Source organism: Bolinopsis microptera, chromosome 8 (genome assembly GCF_026151205.1).
Source record: "Bolinopsis microptera isolate Bmic1 chromosome 8, MBARI_Bmic_1.0, whole genome shotgun sequence".
Lineage (NCBI taxonomy): Eukaryota > Metazoa > Ctenophora > Tentaculata > Lobata > Bolinopsidae > Bolinopsis > Bolinopsis microptera.
In genome coordinates, this window is record NC_087079.1 from 4,125,328 (window position 1) to 4,145,454 (window position 20,127).

Genomic DNA, 20,127 nt, shown 5'->3' on the forward strand with positions numbered 1-20,127 from the left:
AATAAGTTACACTGATGTATAGCACCAACATGGAAATTTACCTTGTCTGAAACATGTTTCATGATGCAGTCTTTATTAGCAGTCGCGGCACCCCATACCATAGATTATTAGCAAATCAAAGGAATTTGAATGTTATCATCCACAATGTACTACTTTCTTTGGATTATATTTGGTGCTATACTCAATCAGAGATGACCAAGAGCAAGTAAGTTTGATGTTACTTGTAGGGGTTCTTCAAAAAGGTAAAATTTGAGCTTTCTTAAAAATATTTGGCGGCTGACTTCTGAAATTTTTCCGGCAAAATTTGGGATTTCATATGAAAAAAAGCCTAACTAAAAATTCCACTCCAAAACTACAATTAGCAACAATCAGCAGAATAGTAATACTCACTATAAAGGTCAGTGAACGTATCGTGAGATTCTGCGGAAAAAATTGCAGACTCTAGGTTATCTAGAGAGTCTAGTATGGAGTGTTATATATACGAGCAGGAACCCGTGATTCTCTAAAACTCTAAAAGTCTAAAGTGGTGCCAAGAAATCAAGAGACGTTCAAGAAATTAGACAATCTTATTTATTTAATTTGTGATTTTGACACCTCTTGGGGGTCCATTTTTCGGGACCTAAATTATTTATTCCTTGGCCAATTTTTTATTTCTTTATACTGACCAAAAGGCCATAAGAGCATTCGACCCAGCCAAAAAAGTTTAAAAAGTATATCTTTTACGGTTTTTGCGGAAAGTTGATGCCGTGGTGTCAGTAAAATGGTACGGATATATCCATATATATCGTCTCGCTTTATATATAATAGTAAAATTGACTCTGTTACATCGTTTCTTCTAATTCTTTCGTATATTATATATAGTAGTGTTGGTAACTAGAATGAACACCGATGCGCTGTTGTCTTAATGTTTTCTTATTGTTGTCTTAATGTTGCATCAGTGTTTGTTTGATTGAATTGAGTAGAAGAAAGGAAGTAGGTGTTCAATGAGGATCACAGCGTTCAATGATGTTTAAACAAAACATTCTAATTGTTTGACCTGCTCTTCCCCATTGCTCTGTTGTTACACATTTTAAAGTAGCAACGTGTCAAAGTCTCCTTATTTAACGTTTGATATCTGTGAGAGCATTGCTTATATTAACTGTTGTCTGTTGTAAATTGTTGTTTCAATATCACCTCTTGCGTTTACCCAACCCATCATACAGCTTTTGAGTGTTCAGTAAATCTTTCTAATTCTTTTCCCGAAACTGCTACAGATTAATATACTTGTTATATTCCATATTAGAGTGACCTTTATCAGTTAAAGTATTTTTGTAAAGAAATAATTCATGACGCTTACATACTAAAGCAGGTAAAATGTCTAAAATTTCGTTGATGGTTCTACTTCTTATGGTCACTGTAACAAGTAGTTGGTGGTGGAGAAGAAAGAAAAATGTGTCTTGGCCTGGGCGTGCTAGCCCGAAACGAACCCAAGGTAGCCAAGGTAAAGCAACCATGGTGAGGTCAGCATCAATTGAGAATGAAAAATACAAGGTTCTACTGAAAGATTTGGACAAACCCTCTGCAGCTGCAGGCAAAAAACTCCTGTGGGATGCCACTAAAATAGTAGGAGAATATCTGTGCACTATTGGTGCAAAAGAATGTGAAGCCATCAAATATACCTCGAAGAGGCAGATATGGATGGAGGAGAAGGAAATTGATGACCAAGAAACCAAAGATGCTTTGATTAGTGATGCTAATAAGATCATGAAGACAAATCTTGAAAGCTTCATGATGTTGGACACCCTCAGAGATGTTTTGATAAATCTGATCTGTAGCAACGAACCCGAACTATGTCCGTTCTGGAGGTTAGATTCTACAAGATAACGCTACTTGTAATGGTACCCATGTCTTGAAGTGATCTCAATGATCATATTGTTGATGCAAAACATTTCTTTACATAACTATAAATATATATTTGATTGACCAATTTATTCAATGTTTGTGATGTATCAATAAAAAGTTGTCCTTTTCAGGAGTTACGAGAAAGATGCTGAAGCGTGGGAAGATAGTGTCAAGCCAGGAGATCATAACAAATACAGATTTTAAGTTATAAGGAACACTTCTTCTGTAGCCTGGTTTATTTGAACACTAGGCCGGATACACTGGTGAAATAGCATAATAGTGTGTGCATGTGGAAAAAGAAAATTTGCAGTTTTGCCATTTTTTGTCACTAGCTATGGAATAGATAATTATAAAATGTGCTAAAAATTAAATTTATCGTTTCCTTGAAAAAAATTCTTGTTTTATTTTTTAAATACATTTAACTAATTACTTATCAACAAACAGATATAGGTTCTTTTTTAGTATAAAATAAATTATAGATGCTTTGCCATTTGCATACCTGTGGGAGTTAACCTCCAAGGAGAGAATGCTTTTGGAGTAAAAGTAGGTGTAAAATTTGATTTACGATGTCAATCCTTCCCAACTCGGCAAGGCCCAGTGGTGCATCTTTCCGATTTTTGGTTGCGAGAAGAATTATCTGATGCGCGGAGCAGCTCAGTAGTACAAGTACTAGTGTAACAATCTTGTAATTTGACGAAATTTGTTGATTTTTTGGTATTATTCTGTTATATCTTCGGTTCCTTGAATGAGATCATTCTGAAAAGTTGTGAAGACCGTCCAATATAATAAGGCTTTTACAATTGTTCCAAAAATTTGGTGGATATCAGAAATGATATATGTTGATGAAAATTATGGGGTTCACATAGCCATGTCACATGTGTATACGCGTACTGCGTGACGCCGGACGCGCTTGCACTTGTTTCGGCGGTCGCGCGTTACTGCAAGCGAGAGGGCTCTGGTCAGATCAAATTATGGGGGAAAATAGGGCAAAATACGCTGTTTTAGCTGTTATGTGTAACATAATAACTGTAATATTTGTCATAAGTTGTATGACCCGCCGCGCACGAGTGCGCGGCTCTCCCTGTATCGTAGAAACTCTACAGGGGTGAAGTGACAGTGCCAGTGGGGTCACCACGTGATTGGTGATACAATGTAATATGTAACATAATAACATAATCACAGTGCTGGCAAGCACGACCGTTGCATTTATTGTGGGTATACTATGTTCCCCATTTACTATTATACCCCCTTTACTATTATACCCCCTTTACTATTATACCCCTTTTACTATTATACCCCCTTTAGCTTTGGTACACGTTACAAGCCTCTTTTGTGCACGCGAAGCGTGCACTCCGGCCGGAGGCGGCGGCCGAAGGCCGCCGCCTCCGGCAGGAGTTTTCTAGGCATTAAGACTCATCGGAAGTCGTTCAGCAGATTTATTTTTAGTTCAAAACATTCTAATTTGATGTCAAAGATGACAGGAATAAAAAATAGTTATAAATCAAGAGGCTTGCATATAATGAACATATTGACACGGGTGCAGAGTTGAGTCTGTACGGAACCTAGTAGTTTCAGATCCTTGTTTAACTTGCCGTACAGCAAGGTCGTCCACTACTTTAGCCCGGCGAGGCACATAACTCCCTCTACAACTCCATGACAAATGTTTCATATATACTAGCCGAGTTCACAAGAATATATCCTTGTGTTTGAGAAGAGCTCGTTAGAACTGCTTCCTTTCCCTTCAGTATCCCACAGTCTCTCGAGTTTCGTAACTGCCAGAGAACTCTCTTAAACAATTACTAGACTCGGTGATTATAAATCAAGAGGCTTGCATATAATGAACATATTGACACGGGTGCAGAGTTGAGTCTGTACGGAACCTAGTAGTTTCAGATCCTTGTTTAACTTGCTGTACAGCAAGGTCATCCACTACTTTAGCCCGGCGAGGCACATAACTCCCTCTACAACTCCATGACAAATGTTTCATATATACTAGCCGAGTTCACAAGAATATATCCTTGTGTTTGAGAAGAGCTCGTTAGAACTGCTTCCTTTCCCTTCATGTTCAGATTTTTCCCTTATGTTCAGATTTTTAAGAAATTTGCATAAAATACTCGCCAGCACTGTTATACGAAATTCGGTAAAAAACCCAAAATCGCCATATTCAGGTGCCCTAAAAACCATGTTAAAATTGAGTTAGAGATCTGAAATTTTTCAGGGCGTCTAGACGTTGACCAAATTGACTGCAAAAAAAGTTTCAGGTTTCAGGAGCATCGGGAAATGGGTTTTCTAGAACCCCTGTTTTACGACAGATTGTCGGGACATATACATATATATTCAGGGATAGACGCTTTGCCAGTCAATTGTAGCCTGTATTTAAGTGTCCATAGATTCAAAAGTATAAAAGATACAGCCATTTCCGACCACAGGTCTTGCAAATAATTGTTTACACTTTAGTTTACATTGTATAAAAAATTTATTTGACGTCATAAACACCCCTTGATGACGTCATCAAGTTAACCGTTTTTAAAACTTGATTTTTGACAAAGTAATAACTTTTAAAATTAATTTTAACCCATTAAGGAGTAATTTTATTCAAAATCTGAGGAAATTTTCATCTCAGATAATTGTTCAAGCATTCTGAAAATCTACCGGAAAGTTTTTCTAGCTTGCTCCTTCATAAAGATATTTGTCATTGAAGTTTGTGCTTTTTTGAAGAATTATTTTATAAAAACGTCAATTTTGCGATTTAGTATTCTTTGGTGTTGGGCCATGCCTTGGGTTGTGGAGCTCAGTTCTGCTTCCTATAGGTATAAATTGTGCATTAGGCTAGTTTTAAAGTTGAAAATCGAAAAGTTGCACACGTGGGGACACGCCCAAATTGATAGAAAATCGCTAAAATCACTGAAAATTGCTGTTTTCGTCATTTTCTGTCAACTTTAGAGTGCCGTTGTGATTACAGTTCTTCTTGAAATGCTTTCAAACTTTGCATGCTTATCAAGCTATATATAAAACAATTACAAGCAAAAATTTACGGCGATTCAATATTGGATGCGCATGCAACGTCCGCTCAAAGTTTGCACGTGCGAAAGGTGAGAATTTTGCTCATTCGTGATTTCCAACAAATTCTGCTTTGCCACGACAGTTTAATGTCATTATATATGAATTTAATGTCAACTTGAATGAGTATTAAGTGGTATATTCAGTCAGTGATCGACTGATATGCTTACCTAAACACAAGGAAATGTTTTTAAAGGAAAAATTTTGAAATCGTTGAAACTTCCTCCTTATTATAATGAAGATACCAGTTTATATTTCGACTTTATAAAGTACCCTGACATTATAATCAAAAAGAGATGATATTTTACCAAAACCCATAATCATGGGTAGAGTGGACCGCTGCCAGTGTCTCTCTTTCCCAAACAAAAGGAAATGATATTAATTTGATTGACCGTTCTCAAATGCAAAATGATACCGAGAATGAAATCGGTCGCTCGCTTTTCCCATTCATTTACAATTGTAATAGATTAAGAAGAACTACCCAAAGGCAGCTGTACTCGGCAATAAAGATTCAATAAACTTCAGCTAATGCAATAAGTGATAACTACCACCCTTACCCCGAAATACTAGGTATCGACCCGAACGCAACCCAAAGAGATTTTTACAGCATCTGATTAACATGTAATCAATCGAAAATTATTACAATTCGTAAGCCGTGAATGAATGGGAAAAGCGAGCGACCGATTTCATTCTCGGTATCATTTTGCATTTGAGAACGGTCAATCAAATTAATATCATTTCCTTTTGTTTGGGAAAGAGAGACACTGGCAGCGGTCCACTCTACCCATGATTATGGGTTTTGGTAAAATAATAACATAATAATATAATGTTTGATTGTAGCGCGATGCGTTACTGTGCCGTGCCGCGCACTCAATGAGGCTTCTCACGCTTCTCCTGGCTAGATCGGCGAAATGCGCTACTGTGAATGCTCATTGGATGTTACATACAGCGCACTTGACAAGCAATCATGATTCACAATTCACTTGTATCACGTTGTGACCCCCACGCGCGGTGTTTCACTATAATTTCAACGATACAGGGGGAGCTGAGCACTCGTGTGCGGAGGGTCATACATCGTATGACAAGCATTCACGTGATCGTTCAGAACCAATTACAGCCGCGCAAAATATCGCGTGCACGCCAACTACCAATTGAAAAGAAGTGTTACCTGGGGACCTCAGGCTATCATGTTCATATAAACATAAAGATTACTATCAAATAACGGAGTAGTTCGCTGTTTATTAGTCTCATGATTGAAATACTGATATCTGGATATAATCCGGTTGGAAGAGACAAGGACAAGTGAAACAAGGAAGTTAGGAGTAAGGGCAAATTTTCGGCGTCAACGCCATCTTCAGGCTAAAATTGTTATAAATGTTAGTATATAATAAATGCTTCTATACTAGTTAAAATGCTAAATTAAAATTACACACACTGAATACAGGTTACATCAAATGGTATTGTACATTACATTGAAAATAGTGATGTACACACGTTTTACACTCTGTCCAAGTACATAATATCTACTGAACAGCAGGGTCGTGTGCTATTTGTTTAAATTTGTCTTTGAATATGTTGTAAAAGAAATCCCTTAAGCTTCTCGCACTCTTCTTTGTTATTGATACTAGGTTTAAATAAATTAATGTAGTAAGCTTCTGTCACTTTACGTTTAATGGTGCTATATAAGTTAATTTCTAAAATATCGAAGGAAATATCTGGTTCTATGTTATCGTGAAACTCTGAATAATGAGCAGCCAACGCATTATCAGGATAGGTTAAAGGCCTGTTGACTGCTCTTCGATGCTCTGAAAATCTATCGTGTGCTGTTCTACTCGTTTCCCCTATATATAGCTCTTGACATAATTTACACGTAACTTTGTATATGACACATTTTGGTTTGCAGTCGTGATTTGTTGTGATGAGTGGACATATGATACAGTTTGGTATGGTGCAGTGTGGTTTGTCGTGTGGTCGTGATGAACATAAGATCTCTGCGAGTTTCTTACCTGGTGTGAATATGAATTTGACCGGTAAGTTGTGTGAGAGGGCAAATTGAGTGACTTCTTTGGAAAATGGCTCGTTGATGAATGGTAGAGTGCATGTTACGTGGTCGGTATCTTGTATGTTTGATGATGAAGGGTTATGACGTGTTGTAGGTGAGAGAGGGTGAAGTCGTCCTGTTTTGTTTATACGTCGTGGGTCTTGGTAACCGTTGTTGACCAACAAGTTGTCTACTATCTTCATGGACTCTTCTTTATACTCTGGTGTTGATGAGCAAAAAGCAGCCGTTTTGTAGAAGTTCTTGATGGTTGCTACTTTAGTTCCCTCATTGTGGTGGCTGTTGGCGTGCAGTGTGATATTCTTTTTCTGCTTCTTTCTGTAGAATTTGTGGTGTAGTGTTCCCTGTTCGTCGATCTTTATCTGGGTGTCGAGGAATGGGGTGAAATCCTGACGGCTTTCCGGATAGTCAATTTCCCATTTGAGCAACTGGTCTGGGTCCTCGTTTGAGATGGACTCCACTATCCTCAGAGCTTCTTCTTTGGAGCTGGCTAGACTCCCGGCATCATCCACGTATCTCCGGTAGAATGAGACGTGTAAATCAGTGTAAATCGATCTTCTCTCGAACATATATACTCGTACTATCGCTCCTATTGGTGATGGTTGGCACCCCATGAAGAGACCAATTTTCTGGAGGTAGAGTCTTGAGTGATATGTAAAGTATGAGTTGGTGAAGACGAATTCAAGGATCTTGTGGATGTGCGTGAGTGTTAGACCCCAGGTGTCGAGGTCTTCCCAATGTTCTTCGGTGAGTGTAATGAGGTCTTGAATGCAGCCACTGATGTTGATGTTTGTGTACAGTGCTGTGACGTCAGCTGTGAAGAATGAGAGACCTGAGAGTTGTTGATGTGACATGTTTTGAAGCTCTTCTAGGTGAGTGTGTATATTGCTCAGGTGAGATGGAACATGATTAAGCAGAGGAGATAGAATAGATTTAACAATCCAAGCAAGCTTCTCAGAAGGGGAATTTATACAAGACACAATTGGACGTATTTTACAATTAGAAATAATATCTACATCTGAAACTAAGGCATTACAATCAAATTTATGAGTTTTCTGTATTAAATAAATAGTCGGTAGTTGGGTATTATGTGATTTAAATAAGTCTACTGTTTTGCTGTCATAATTACACATCCTACTTATCTCTGTCCATAACACATTACTCTCAGTCTCTAGTCTCTCAGTAACCCTGTTGATGAGGCGGCTGTAGGAGACTTCTGAGGGGTTTGCTATTGGTTGGATCCGATTTTGTCGCGTGGTGGTAGGTGCAACGTAGGTGTACGCTTCTTGCGAGGTCATGTCTGACAGATGTTTCTGCGTAATCTGCTGTTGTACTCCACTGCTCATAATCACAAACTCACCCCCCTTGTCGCTTCTCGAGAACAACAACAATTTTAGCCTGAAGATGGCGTTGACGCCGAAAATTTGCCCTTACTCCTAACTTCCTTGTTTCACTTGTCCTTGTCTCTTCCAACCGGATAATATCCAGATATCAGTATAAAGATTACTGATTAGGCGGAATGACAGGCTGAGTGCGGCCCAGTAAAAAGAAGTAACGTATGCACTACAAAAGCCGCGCGCTGAGTTAGATTGTCAAATCTGATTATTTGATTGTAAAATCGCATAAACGCGCTTACTTGCGCTGTTTAGAAGGTTTAATTTCGCCAGGCTATGTTTGTGAACATAATACATAATAGCTTAGCCTGGGGTCGGCCATAGGTAAGGGTTAGGGTTGGAGTTACTCATAAAGATCAGTATATCTTGCCATAGCTTACTTGTTACTGGGCCGCGCTCAGCCTGTCATTCCGCCTAATCTCTATTCGTGTTTATGAACATGATAGCCTGACGTCCCCAGGTAAGCCATAGCAGTCGCTGTCCTAATGGCAATACCATTAGTACGAGCTGGTAGCTGTCTGTCTACTCGCCCGGTTAAGGGCTAACGACCGACGTATGTAGAAACTGTTACAATTACATATTATATTGTCTTTCTAGAGAGCAAAGTAAAGCAAAGGAATATCAAAATCACCCACTTTGTCTGTGTTATTATTTGATTGACGATGTCAATCCGTCGAGATCGTTGCTCTGCGACGGATTCGATGCGAAGCAAGAATGCTAGTTTGCGCGGCGCGTTGAAGCGGCGAAGTCCTCCAATGTTATTATGTAAAGAAATTAAATAAACTCTTTCCCGGGGAACTCAGGATTTTGAGTTCATCATTAAAGATATGCGGTGGAATGACAGGCTGAGCGCCGCGCCGCCCAGTAAATAAGCTTTAGCTTTAGCAGGTAAACTTAAAGAATGCATGGATCACAGTTAAGTATCCACCCACGCTGATACCGAATCGCCCCCCCCACCATGATATAAGGGTAAAATGATCCCCTCGAGCTAGAGAACGGATCGAAAAGTCACGTGACAGTGTTTGATCATCATCCGCCACTGTGCGCTGTGCCATGTGCACAGTGCACAGCGCATGCACAGCACACCGTGCACAATACACAGCGCACAGGGCACAGTGCACAATGCAATGCACACAGTGCACAGTGCACAGCGCACATCGCATAGTGCACAGCGCGGAGCAAATATTTTGCATGCGGTGTCTACTCTCAGGAATCTGGTCGGTCGGATACGCCAACTTATAATTAAGTTAGCTCATTAAATGCAGCACTAAATGCAATATGCTAAGAAAACCGGAGCTCGAAGTCGAAATGAAGTGAACGATTGAGTTTAATTTACAGTGACGAAATTAAATTCGATTTGATTCATTCACAATCTTTGAAAAATAAAATTATACAACATAATTTTTAGAAATATCTAAATAAAACTGCTGGAAATTTGCATACATAATCATCTACATTTACTTATTACTTTATCAATGTAATCAAACACAAAACAGACATAGTAACTTTGTTATTAAAATACATAATACGATACTTAAAATATACCTAACAATCTTGAACCTGGTCTTTTGTACCAGTTCTTTTGTACCATCTACATTACCAGTTCTGAATATTATAAATGCAATTAAGGTACACATCAAGAGAAAAGTCAGGATTGAGGTGAGCTTTTAAGTACAGTTTCTTAAGAAGGGGATGGACCACAACACCCTCCAAACCATCTTTGAGGATCTTTTCACTCAGTATAGCATAGTTCTTGTCAGACGTTTTGATGTAGACATTGTAGTCTTTTGATTCGTTGTGGACGCACAAATCTTGCATGATGAAGCTGGAATTATCCGACAGGCTTCCAGGTTCTTCTACCAAAGAGGTCTCAATCTTCACTATCATGTCCACATCTACACCGACGGAATTTTCAATATCTTCTTTCCAATTGTCTGGTACAGTGACCGTATCTATTATGCAACTTCCATTTGCATTAATTTCCCGTTCGCTTCCACCCTCTGGATAAACCTTGAGGATGCTGCAATTCCTTGAATGATTCCCCCAATCTCTTCTCTGACAGTCAGTCCCGCAATACTTCACCAGTTTACAAGCTCCGCACTTCAGAAGCTTTGCTTTGCCACAAGAGTCACAACCCGGGGTCGAACTTGAACTTTGTCCCTCCTTCATTTCAGCTGGTTCATCCTGACCATCATCCTGACCCTCTTCTACTTTGCTTGGTACATTAGAGTTGTATTTGTGGGTTTTCCAATCTTTCCTCTGACATTGAACGTTGCAGTACCACGCTGATTTAGTACAAGCTGTACATTTTGGTAAATCTGGACCCTTTTGGCCACATGAGCCGCATACTTTTTGAGCAAAACTGTCCATTTATAAGATCTTTCAGCTGAGAAATTGTTAAATGATTTTAATACTTAATGATAGTTTTTTACACAAGACCATAAATTGATATATTTAATGATAACATGATTCATGAAGGTTAGGAAAATATTAATGAACCTCAACACTACAGCTAGACTGCAGCTGGAGTGACAAAAATGTACGTAAAACATTAGTAAAATATATTTCGGCTAAACCAAAAGAAGGCGGTCAAACCATAATGACATTGGTGCCGACTGAAAACATGTACAGTAAAAATTTCTAGGACAGCATGCAAACATACTTAGTCATAATAGCTCAACTGTCAACAGATGACTGTTGAGAAGACACGCAGAATGTACATTGCGGAAACAGCGATATCTAAAACGATAACAAGTAGAGACTGAGCGGGCTGAGAACGAAATAATTGAGAAATAAGCGCATTATAACTTGAGCTCGGGCAAACCAATTTGAATTAGCATTGATCTTTGTAATTTCGGGGAGAGCATATTTATACCTGACACGTCAAAGGCAAGAATTAATTCTGGGAGTGTATTAATTTGCTTGTGTATTGAATAGATAATAATCGTAAGAAAATACGTAAAACAGATAAAAACTGACCTATCTGAAAATGTTTTTTTTGGTACACACTTCCTGTAAATAGATGATTTGGGCAAAATACCCCAGTTGAAGACAGCTGAATGGTATGTTCTAATAGCCTGAAAATATCTCATTTACTGAAGAGCATCGTTTAGATGGAAGAACGGACATCACTCTTCGTTGAATATTTAAAAGCTTAATAACCTATAATGATCATGATCAACTGACCGGATCATTGAGTACCTGCTCTCCTTCTGTATATTTCAACATCTACTCACGATTGGCATGAAAGTGTTTTGTCTTATTATAGCACAATAATAAACCACCATTCAATAAGTAAAAAGATGTAGAAACAATTTATATATAATACAGTGATAGTGATCGACTACAGTGATAGAGTGATGCAGCGGTAGTTCTTAGAGTTACTGGTACAGTGATAAGTGATATTTATTAGGTGGAGAAGGTTTGGAAAAACTGTCTGTCTCAGATGATTTGCTAACTTGGCACCAATTAAAAATGTGTTCCTGTAGAGACCGAGTCGGCAAGAGAGTACAAAAGGAGAGTAAGCCATTAAGTGAAAGAGTCAGTTAGTGAATGCACGGCCATTACAGTTTCGTGCACGGCCGTCCATTACAGTTTCGTGTCGGAAGCAATTAAACTTGTTCTTTCATCCTCCATAGAATAGTTATTACCCGCGCTTTCATTTAGTACATGAAGAATTATTAGGGGTTGGAATAGATATTATACGTTGTTTGCTCATTAACTACCTGGAGAATTTATGTATCAATAAAAATATTCCATAAATGAGAATTACATGTACGGGTAAATGCCTCACAGAATGGCTAGCCTCACAGAATGGCCAAATTTGTAAATGTTTTTGTAACTAATTTTTTATAAAAGGCTGGTAGATTTTGTGGATACCATATGAAACAAAAGTCTTCTGGCAACACTTCCTGTGGTGAAATCATTAACTAGGACCACATTTTCTGGCATAAATATGATTGTTTATGTAGAAATTTTGAGCACTGAAAAATTTGTTTTCAAATTTTTGAACTAAGTTTACATTTTGGTGAGAACTTCTGGCACCAGTATGACAGAAGATGTTCAAAGAATAGTATTCATAAAAAAAAACGAACATTGTTCAATATAGGAAGAAAAAAATGCTAAAATGGCTACACGCCTCACAAAATGGCCAAAATATGCCTCACAAAATTTGTTTTCAAATTTTTGAACTAAGTTTGCATTTTGGTGAGAACTTCTGGCACCAGTATGACAGAAGATGTTTAAAGAATAGTATTCATCAAACAAAACGAACATTGTTCAATTTAGGAAGAAACAAAATGTTAAAATGGCTAAACGCCTCACAAAATGGCCAAAATATGCCTCACAAAATGGCCAAAATTGAAAACTCCTTTTATTCAATGAGACCATAAGTCTAAAGTATTCACAAGCTATTTATTATAAAATAACACCCCAGATGGAGTGTTTTTACAGCCGAATGAAGGTTATAAATCATGAAATCAGGGAATATGAACAACGCCACACAAAATGGCCATTTTTGGTGTAGGAAATTATGCCCTTTTTATTCAGTTCTAAGAAATTTCACCTATATGGGGGTGTTAACAAGGCATATTAATACCAGCAGCATGCCTGAAACAAGAGCCAAAGGTTTTAGAAAAATAAAATTTTCTCGTTTTCTTTTTTTTTTGCCATTTTGTCAGGCATTTTTTCTTTTTTGTGAAATAATTTTTCACAGCTCAGTTTTTTCGTGAGTTTTAGGTTATTACCCCATTCCTTAATAGGTTTTCTAAGAACGTGTGGTGATAGAAATTTAAAAAGTATCTCCATCAACAAAATTATAGAAATTCAGATTTGGCCATTCTGTGAGGCATGTTTTTTTCGAGGAAGATTTTCCGGCCAATTTTTCTCAAAGAAAAAATGGTTATGAGATTAAATGAACCCCCGGGAAGAAAAACATGAGTGTCAACTTAGCTTCTTATGAGATAAAAACTGGAATAAAGTGTGTTTTGTGACTTTGAGAGACCTTCCTTTTTTTTGGCCATTCTGTGAGGCAAATACCCGTACACGAATCTCAGAATCTGATCCAAACGTTGATTTATTAGCTGTTAAAAAAAACTTCAAGACGTTTAAACTAACCTCAAAAACAATAAAATGGTCAAAACCTGCATATTGCATATTTTTGTATGTAAGTGGTTGAAGTTTGGGGCTATTTTGTTCTCGAGTAGCTCACATTATATTATGAATACTAATTTGGGCGATAATATGTAATGGTTTTTATTGGTGTCCGATGAAAGAATTTGCGCATAGCGCGAATCACTAATTACACTTGTGTAGATAGTACTTGTTACTTAATACTAGCAGTTAAGATTGTTGTGATATTAATATTGTTTAATAAGTAAAGAACTTTTAAGCCTAATTGTTTACCCACCGAGATTGGTTTGATTCAACGATTGTTACAGAGTTAAAGAGTTTTGTGGTTGTATACATTCTGTGCAGCTGTTGAATTATTTAGGCATAGATTTACTTAATAAATCACCAACAATTTTGGTAATCAACTATTGAGTATAGTACCGAATAACTGAGTAGCATAAATCAAGCAAAAAATTGAAATTGTTGCATCGCGTTGTGCTTGAATGTACGTACGTTACTCATATTGTTGTTGATGTGAAGTGTTAAGTGCAGTGTAAAAATGGGTATCTTAAGACAGGAGACATGCTGAACGTGTTTGTATTGTGCAATTCATACCATGTAGAATTCCATGCAGAATGTACTACTACTGTCAGTCTGTCATTCCGCCATATCTTCAATCAATATTTAAATGAAATTAACGTTGAACACTAAGCCTGGGTCCCCAGGTAACAGAAAACGATAATTGGATTATCGAGAGTTTGCCGTTTAATAAAACGATAACCGTCAGCTACTCAGCTAGCAGGAAAATCGATATTCGTCTCGATTGTCGATTATCGTCTTTGAGGCCATCTACTTAGGACGTCTCACGTCCGGCATATAGCTAGAGGAGGTTTTGAATTTTGGACTATCTCGGACATAGGGGGGCCGGGAGGGAAGTAGAAAATTGCAACTAATTAGCTGGCTGCTTATATAATAGCTCTGTTGAACCAGGTAGAGTATAACTACATATATTTGATAAACTATACCTGTATCTTACGGTAACACGACATCTGTCCGACAGCACTATTTTCTTGTGTTTGAAGTGATATCTCAAATTGGGTACATAGAAATTTACCCAAACTTGCACAAATTATTTGTCTTAAAGCTATCTTACTATCTAGAAAGTTTCAAGAAAATCGTATCGTTGATATATGCCTTGGAACCACTGCAAACCACCGCATTGGAGATATTTTTTGTGTTTAAGGTGATATCTTAAATTTGGCACATACATAGAAACCCGCTCAAACTTACACAGATTATTCGTCCTATAACCACCATACTTTATGGAAAGTTTCAATAAAATTATACGGTAGGATCCGACATAAACTATTGTCCGGATAACCTATTTTCTGAGTCGGACAGATGTCGATGTCGGACAGATGTCGCCCAATCGTATTTTACCAACGCATTTAAGGAATTATAGGTTGTTTTTATTTTTAAATTGGTGGAAAATCCATATTTCCAGGTGGTGAGCTTCAGAAAATCCGAAATTTTAGCGGACGTCCTAAGTAGATCATAGATGGCCCCTTTTTACTTGGAAAGCAATTTAAATTATCGTCTAGATAAGAAAATAAAATAATGTCTTGAAAAACAATTTTCGTTTTTGATTTGGTAATCACTTTGTGGCCCTAGCTGCTAGCATGAATCTTCTAGCGTGGATTTTAATAGGATATCGCAGGCCACGGCTGCTGCATAGTGCATGCATGCTATGGCCATGGGCCAGCTAGCTAAGTAATAGGTTGTAGGTGAGCAGCTATGCATGAGGTAGCTGCATGCATATATATCATGCAATGCGCCGTGGCCGTGCGCGCGCAGGTCAATCATTATTTTGAACGTTGCGCGTTCCTAAATTCGGTCTGTACATGCGTTATGTGGTACCGATCAATGCCCCTCAAATAATGAAATGACAATGTGGCATACAACACTACAACAGCCAATGCTTACACTGATAAGGATAACTCCTTAATTCGATGTGCATCACCATAGTTTTTGCAGAAATTAAGCTGCAACGGACTGAATCATATAGAAAAAACAACTAATTATCTAATCGTCATAATAATATGGAAACGTATATTTTAGTTCCTATCTAGCAATTCTAAGGTACACAGTGTAATCTAACTGCTGAACTAATCAAATTGAAAGACTTGTATTAGAATACTATAAAAAATACTATAAAAACATAATATAGAATTCTGATTTAAAGATAGAATATTTTATACTTTATACCCTTTATAGGTCAGTCTGCCTTCATAATCATATCAAACTATTTGAACATTAATTGGCAATAAATATCAGCATTTAAAGTCAGCATTTAAAGTCGAACAAGTTTGAATAGAATACTATAAATGTAATTGATGAAATGGTACGACAACAGAAGTAGAAACATATCGTAAACCATAGTTAACTGCATAGTTAGCAAAGAGGTCAATAAAAACGAATCCAGATTTGAAAATATCACTAAGATGATCTTATCCATCCGATATGCGAGTCTAATTCAATTCCGGAATAAAAATGTGGCAGAGCATTTGCCAATACAATATTTACACATAACAGTGAGCTCAGTACAAGATTACGGACAATGTCTCCACTTACCCACTTGTAGTGAGACAGCAAATGAGACCAGCAAGCTTGCTCTGTAACTAGATGACAGAAGTCTTGTGGTCACAAGGTTTAGATATAGAGAGATAGAGCTCTTCTTTCTGCGATTTTCCCACTTACGGCTCACACTAGACTTACTGTCAGTAACTTACACTAGACTTACTGTCAGTAACTTACACTAGACTTACTGTCAGTAACTTACACTAGACTTACTGTCAGTAGCTTACACTAGACTTACTGTCAGTAACTTACACTAGACTTACTGTCAGTAACTTACACTAGACTTACTGTCAGTAACTCACACTAGACTTACTGTCAGTAACTTACACTAGACTTACTGTCAGTAACTTACACTAGACTTACTGTCAGTACCTCACACTAGACTTACTGTCAGTAACTTACACTAGACTTACTGTCAGTAGCTTACACTAGACTTACTGTCAGTAACTCACACTAGACTTACTGTCAGTAGCTTACACTAGACTTACTGTCAGTAACTCACACTAGACTTACTGTCAGTAACTTACACTAGACTTACTGAAAGTAACTTACACTAGACTTACTGTCAGTAACTCACACTAGACTTACTGTCAGGAACTTACACTAGACTTACTGTCAGGAACTTACACTAGACTTACTGTCAGTAACTCACACTAGACTTACTGTCAGGAACTTACACTAGACTTACTGTCAGTAACTCACACTAGACTTACTGTCAGTAACTCACAGTAGACTTACTGTCAGTAACTTACACTAGACTTACTGTCAGTAACTTACACTAGACTTACTGTCAGTACCTCACACTAGACTTACTGTCAGTAACTTACACTAGACTTACTGTCAGTAGCTTACACTAGACTTACTGTCAGTAACTCACACTAGACTTACTGTCAGTAGCTTACACTAGACTTACTGTCAGTAACTTACACTAGACTTACTGTCAGTAACTTACACTAGACTTACTGTCAGTAACTTACACTAGACTTACTGTCAGTAACTTACACTAGACTTACTGTCAGTAACTTACACTAGACTTACTGTCAGTAACTTACACTAGACTTACTGTCAGTAACTTACACTAGACTTACTGTCAGTAACTTACACTAGACTTACTGTCAGTAACTTACACTAGACTTACTGTCAGTAACTTACACTAGACTTACTGTCAGTAACTTACACTAGACTTACTGTCAGTAACTTACACTAGACTTACTGTCAGTAACTTACACTAGACTTACTGTCAGTAACTTACACTAGACTTACTGTCAGTAACTTACACTAGACTTACTGTCAGTAGGTAACTTACACTAGACTTACTGTCAGTAACTTACACTAGACTTACTGTCAGTAACTCACACTAGACTTACTGTCAGTAACTCACACTAGACTTACTGTCAGTAACTTACACTAGACTTAAATTACTGTCAGTAACTCACACTAGACTTACTGTCAGTAACTCACACTAGACTTACTGTCAGTAACTTACACTAGACTTAAATTACTGTCAGTAACTCACACTAGACTTACTGTCAGTAACTCACACTAGACTTACTGTCAGTAACTTACACTAGACTTACTGTCAGTAACTTACACTAGACTTACTGTCAGTAACTTACACTATACTTACTGTCAGTAACTTACACTAGACTTACTGTCAGTAACTTACACTAGACTTACTGTCAGTAACTTACACTAGACTTACTGTCAGTAACTTACACTAGACTTACTGAAAGTAACTTACACTAGACTTACTGTCAGTAACTTACACTAGACTTACTGAAAGTAACTTACACTAGACTTACTGTCAGTAACTTACACTAGACTTACTGTCAGTAACTTACACTAGACTTACTGTCAGTAACTTACACTAGACTTACTGTCAGTAACTTACACTAGACTTACTGTCAGTAACTTACACTAGACTTACTGTCAGTAACTTACACTAGACTTACTGTCAGTAACTTACACTAGACTTACTGTCAGTAACTTACACTAGACTTACTGTCAGTAACTTACACTAGACTTACTGTCAGTAACTTACACTAGACTTACTGTCAGTAACTTACACTAGACTTACTGTCAGTAACTTACACTAGACTTACTGTCAGTAACTTACACTAGACTAACTGTCAGTAACTTACACTAGACTTACTGTCAGTAACTTACACTAGACTTACTGTCAGTAACTTACACTAGACTTACTGTCAGTAACTTACACTAGACTTACTGTCAGTAACTTACACTAGACTTACTGTCAGTAACTTACACTAGACTTACTGTCAGTAACTTACACTAGACTTACTGTCAGTAACTTACACTAGACTTACTGTCAGTAACTTACACTAGACTTACTGTCAGTAACTTAAACTAGACTTACTGTCAGTAACTTACACTAGACTAACTGTCAGTAACTTACACTAGACTTACTGTCAGTAACTTACACTAGACTTACTGTCAGTAACTTACACTAGACTTACTGTCAGTAACTTACACTCAGTGAAAGCAGTATTAATGACATTCTCACTTTTCAGAACTAAGTGCCTAATACAATTAAGATATAACATCTAAACAGTTTTATTCCTGTTCCATATGATCGAGGATAGTCAGGGCTACAAAACCTGACCAAGTTTAGCTCAATCCAGTACTGCGCGTTTGAGATATGAGGTTGAATATACCAAAAATAGGGGTTTTCTGGTGTGACATCATTGTAAATTTTTTGGAGTTTAACCTCAATATCTCACAAACTATCCATTTGTGGTCTTTCTGAGTTACACTATCTGTTTCCTCTGGCAATTTCGGTTCAGGGTCAATTAAGTTTGAAACAAAATCTCAGTATATGTGGAAGGACTGAGGATATCAAGTTTGTAAACGCGCGCGCGCGTGCGCGCACACACACATATAATGACCTCATATCTTCCACATTTAATGATTTTTTATAGAAATTCTTTCACCATCATGTAGCACTCATGTGCTGAGTAGGATAGCATTCAAATCATGTCTTTAAAAGCTTTAGATAAATACTGAGGGAGAAAATTCATGTTTGTAAACGCACGCGCATGGCCCACTGCCCAGACTATATCAATGGACAGGAGGATTAAAGTACTTTTATACACACCAGCATGCTCATTGATGGCTTAAAATGAAGCTAAGACATACTCCTATCAGATCCACCATAAGTTAGATACCATAATAATCATTAAATGTGTCTAAAATGAGGAAGCTTTGACAAGTGCGAGTGGTTTTGGCAAATTTTGGTATAAAATGGGCCCTGAGATCATATTTTTCTCATTAAAATCACATATATCACGAATATTTATGTGTGTTGGGTGTATCCTCATTGGTAGCAACCATTTCAATCATCTAGAGCAGCTTTCCTGATTCTTTATCTCATGAAAATGGGCAAAAAAGCTCATAAATAGTCCAAAATCGGTAATTTTCGCCGCTTTAATAACCTCATTCCTGGCACCTAGAACACTTTGGGTACTCAAAACATGATTTTTCGGATACCTCAGACCCCTAACTAGCACATGGAGCCAGAAAGAACAGCATGTAGGGACTTCTAAATTTTCATGGTTGAGAACCCAATGTCACACTATTCGTTCATTAATCCTGCTTTGACTGCACTAGACTTACTGTCAGTAACTTACACTAGACTTAAACTGTCAGTAACTTACACTAGACTTACTGTCAGTAACTTACACTAGACTTAAACTGTCAGTAACTTACACTAGACTTACTGTCAGTACCTTACACTAGACTTACTGTCAATAACTTACACTAGACTTACTGTCAGTAACTTACACTAGACTTACTGTCAGTAACTTACACTAGACTTACTGTCAGTAACTTGCACTAGACTTACTGTCAGTAACTTACACTAGACTTACTGTCAGTAACTTGCACTAGACTTACTGTCAGTACCTCACACTAGACTTACTGTCAGTAACTTACACTAGACTTACTGTCAGTAACTTACACTAGACTTAC

The 20,127-nt window shown here is 37.5% G+C and overlaps 1 protein-coding gene across 1 annotated transcript in view; it reads right to left on the reverse strand.

Annotated features, from left to right (window-relative positions):
• The window catches only part of LOC134819273 (protein O-glucosyltransferase 2-like), a 79,693-nt gene that overhangs the window by 37,019 nt on the left and 22,547 nt on the right, over positions 1-20,127 (reverse strand). The gene's annotated exons all lie outside the window — the stretch shown is intronic.